This window comes from Urocampus carinirostris, chromosome 1 (assembly GCF_059441175.1).
Source record: "Urocampus carinirostris isolate Australia breed hairy pipefish chromosome 1, RoL_Ucar_1.0, whole genome shotgun sequence".
NCBI classification, from domain to species: Eukaryota; Metazoa; Chordata; class Actinopteri; order Syngnathiformes; family Syngnathidae; genus Urocampus; species Urocampus carinirostris.
In genome coordinates, this window is record NC_142349.1 from 158,769 (window position 1) to 163,783 (window position 5,015).

A 5,015-nucleotide genomic window follows, 5' to 3' on the forward strand; every position below is an offset into this window, starting at 1 on the left:
CAGCGTGAATGTGGATCTTTGGTGGGACACGTACAACGCGGTTACATTGGTCAAAATGTATGTAAGTGGGTTATTGTCGGTCCACGTGGTAAAGTGTCTTCCTTTCAACCAATGGCTGAATTTATCACATACCGCCCATTTCAAGGCAAGAAATTCGAGCCTGTGTGCAGGGTAGTTGAGCTGGGAGCGAGAGAGCGTCTTACTTGCAAAGGCGACTGGTCTGGCTACTTTTCCACCAGGTGGCAGCTGTGACAGGACTGCTCCAATCCCATCAAAGGATGCGTCGACAGCCAGAATAAACGGCGCATCAAAATCTGGGTGGGCCAGAGTGACACCTGTCACGAGGTCGTGCTTCAGTGTTTCAAAGGCGTTCTGGCATGCATCGGACCAATCTGCAGGCGTCAGCTTCACTTGACCTTTCTTGCGGGCTCTTTTGCGCTTATGCTTGTCACCAGATTCAGATGTGAGCCTGAACAGAGGTTTTGCCTTCGCAGAACATGCTTCAATGAAGCTTTGGAAATACATCACCATGCCTAGAAAAGATCTGATTTTACTAGGGCATGGCGTCTTGCCATCCGACTCCATTAGATCAGCGACTTGTACGTCATTTATCGCTCTCACTTTCTCGGGGTCAGTCCGAATTCCATCCTCACTGATGACATGCCCAAGAAATTTCACAGTCCGTCTGAGGAAAAAACACTTTTTGGGTGCGAGCTTGAGGTTGTGTTCCTTAAGGCGAGTAAACACCATCTGCAGGCGTTGGAGTGCAACTTCCTCTGTGGGGGCAAACACCATCAGATCGTCGAGGTAACATAATAGGCTCATGAAATTCTGATCACCAAATATTGACATCATCATCCTCATAAATGTTGCTGGGCTGTTGCAAAGTCCCTGAGGGAGCCGGTTGTACTCGTGAAGGCCGAATGGTGAGGAGAATGCCGTGTACTTTTTGTCGTCAGGGTGCAAGGGGACATTGTAGTAGCCTGACGTCAGATCCATTGTGGAGAAAAAGGCATTTCCCCCAAGTGCGGCCAAAGCATCAGCTTGATGCGGTAGTGGGTAGGCATCCTTTATGGTTCTTGCATTAAGCCTTCTGAAATCAGTACATACCCTTAGTTCTCCATTCCGCTTCCATATGAGAACAAGCGCAGATGCATAGTCGCTAGTCGACTTCTGAATAATTCCTTTCTCTTCCATCTCGTTCAGAGTCGTCCTCAGTTTTTCATACTGACTTGGTGGTATACGTCTGTAGGGTAGACGGAACGGCTTATCATCAACAAGGTGGATACGATGTACAAACTCTTTGGCCTCTCCACAGTCCATCTTATGGCGAGAAAAGATTGACTCGAATTGTTCGATGATATGAAGGAGCTTGTCTTTACACTGCAGCGAAACCTCACATGACTTCAGGTCAATGTCTTGCAGTCCCAGAGCTTCCAATGCACGCATCATGTCCTCTTCTGACCTGGGTCGGACCTCTTTGCTCTGTACACTCTGCACGTTGCACTTGACCTCCTCTGCATTGGGCAGGTCTTCCGCTGCGATACAAGGAGACACATCTGCAATTTTCCTGTTTCTTCTCAGCACCACAACTCTGTCCGTCGGATTAGACTTTAACAGGCACCCATCCATCTCCCCAGAGTGGAGTAACAACTCGTCCGACAAGGACTTGTCTGGGCGCAGCCTTAGATTGGGTTGGCTCAACGACCACTGTGCTGCCCGCTGATGCCCCGGCCAACTCAGGTAACTTGCCCCAAATAACGTACTCGGTCCGTGGATTCAGCGTCACGCAACTCTTGATCTTTACTGTCCCTACCTTGTCTGGAATGCAATCACCTCTCCATCTCTCTGTGTTGGAAAGCATTGACAGGAATTGACTGTGGTTATCGGACAGACCGTTGTCAGGAGTGGAAACTAATCTCCAATAGCCATCAGTACTTTTCAATTGAGTCAAAATATATTTGATGGCATTGCTGCCAAGGATCATCTGTTCTGTCTGGCCTGGCACCACCATTACTGGTATTATCATTTGGCACCCATAAACTGTGACGTGAATGTCGTACATCTCTCTGGGAGAAACTTGGTGTCCACCGCAGCCTACAATGACATAATCATCGGCCGTGTAACTCATCATATCAGGGAATTGCTGCAGGAGGTACTTAGCTGTGTCCTCACTTACTGTACAAGCCATCGACCCGCTGTCCAACAGCGCTCTGAAAGTGGGGCCTTCTTGCACAAGTACAGGTGTGTCAAATTGTGGAGCTAACACATTGCTCTGATTAAACATGTTTCAAAGATTAACAGAAAAAAATGTAAATAAGTCAAAATCACAAAATAAATCAGCAGCCTTCGTATCACTGTGACACTGCACTGTAATGAGCTAAACAATATCGCTCATGTAACTAAAATTTCAAATACTGTGAGCTCATGTGGCAGGTAGGACAGTCCTCGGTTCGGCGAGTTTGATAGAAGTCACGGGTCACGGCACCAATGTAACCGCGCTGTACGTGTCCCACCAAAGATCCACATTCACGCTGGACTGAATGATGAGGTTTTTATTATTACAGTTCTGCAAATGGATGAGTCACAACATTAGCTTTTTCTGCTGGGTTTGATCTCTTTGATCTCTTTGTAGTACTCTGGTTAAACTGACAACAAAGCATATCAAAGAGCTTTCTTTTCACTTTACAGAAAATACATTTTAGAATATCACAATACATTTTTACATCTTTACATTTTAACAAGATACTTTTAACAAGAGATCGTATAGTGGATTTTTAACGTTTACAATGAATTCAACATGTTTTTCTTTAGTCTGAATTTTAACCAACATCATCCTTTTTTTATGTATATGAAAAAATAGGAATAAAAACAATAATGAGTATAAAAATGGGTACAATTTACCTGCAAATGGATGAGTCACAACATTAGCTTTTTCTGCTGGGTTTGATCTCTTTGATCTCTACAAGGGGAATTAATATTTAGTAAAACAGAAACAAAACGAAAATAAATCAAAACAGCTTGACAATATCAATCACATTACTATGCATGGTGAGAGATTTGTCAGCTGGGGTTATAATGTTTAAAATTAACTTATTTTGTGGAGCACCAAAAGATATGTCTTACCTTTGTAGTACTCTGGTTAAACTGACAAAACCCCGCCTCCTGGTCACATGTTAGAAGCCAAAACCAAACCCCACCCCATACCAGCAGATGGCACTGTTGGACTCAGCATTGCAGGACATTTACCAAAAACTATACACATATTTTAGCAGGAATTTCAATAAAATAAAAGTTATTATTACACCCGTTACATATGTTTATTTTTATTGTTGTAATTATCATTGGTGCCGCAGTGACATTTGGTAACTAGGCGCATTATGACGTTGAGGGATGGGTATTGCGAAGATTAATGTATACAATATGTGATTATAGTAATTATTATTATTATTGTTATCTGACCTATGTAATAAGTATATCCACGAGATTTTGTTATATTAGACATAATAGGAAAGGAGGATTTGTAAAATGTATTTAATAGGGAAGATAAAGGGGTAGGAAAAATAAGCATCTGCTTCTGACTACCCCTTTTCGAACATGTTAAGTGATATTATTGTCACAATCACCCGGATCGGGAACACCTGTGTTCAGGATTTGGCGCCAACAGCCAGGACAGCTGATTGGCGCACCCTGTATATTTAAATCTCCAGTTTCCGGTAACACTTTGTTCGATTGTACTATGCGATCTGTTGCCATTTGCTCAGAAAGCCCGTACCTCCGACTCTTTGCCTGCCTCCTGTTGTTCTACCTGATCTCCGTTGCCGACCCGTTTCCGAATCTGCCTACGCCCTGCCCGCCTGACTCCTGATCTCTCTTCCGAACACAACGACGCCCTTCTTGTCCAGCCCCAACCAACAACACGACGATTACGCCTGTCCGCAACCATTCCCGCCAAGCCTTCACCTGCCTGTCAAGTCTCGACAATCCGTCAAACAACGGATCGAAGATTCACGTCTTGTCATTCCTTCCTTCCAATAAAAACCAAGAAACGAGTGCAAGTGATCTCAGTTTTCATTACATCCTGCCTGACAGAACAATCGAACCATCATGAGATCAGCGCACGTTTCTCCGAAGGAAGAACCAAGCAACTCGGAGTCCCCTTCCGCTCTACAACGGTTACAATGGACCGAGAGTGCCGTACAGAAGTCTGCAAGTGACGTTGCCACGCTACAAGATCAAGTCCAACAGCAACTAGGTCTTCTGCAACAGCAACAACACCTATTACTACAGAACCAACAGCAGGTCACGAGCCTGTCTGAGCAGCTGTCAAAATTACTGACGTCACCATTTCCGCATTCCGTCAACCCGTCTCCAAGTCCACAAACACTCCCGCCGAATCTTCCATTGCCTACCCTGCATGTCTCCGAAGCAGCAGAACCCCATGTGGGTGCACCCGAAAAGTTTTGCGGCGACCCTACCCAAGTCCGTGCCTTCCTCGTAAACTGTCGACTCATTTTTGATCTCCAACCCCGAAATTTTCGATCCGAGGGAACCAAGGTAGCGTTCGTCATTAACCACATGACTGGGAGAGCTCGGCTTTGGGGTACTGCCGAGTTTGAACGAGGATCGGTGGCATGTTCCTCGTTTGCACTATTCTCCCAGGAGATCCTGAAAGTATTCGATACTGGGTCTGCCTCGTCTGACGCATCCCGCTCCCTGCTTAACATTCGCCAAGAAGAACGTTCGGTCGCCGATTACTCAATTGACTTCAGAACACTCGCTAGCCAGAGTAATTGGAATGAGGAAGCGTTAGTGGACGCTTATCTCCACAGTTTGGCCGATTACTTGAAGGACGAATTGGTGTCCCATACCCCGCCTTCTACCCTCGACGAAGCCATTGCACTGACGGCGCGAATTGACCGTCGGGTCCAAGCACGGCGACAGGAGAGGGGAAGAACAATACGACTCCCGACGAATTCGCCCAAAGAGCCAAGTGGGTTCCAAACGCCCCGATC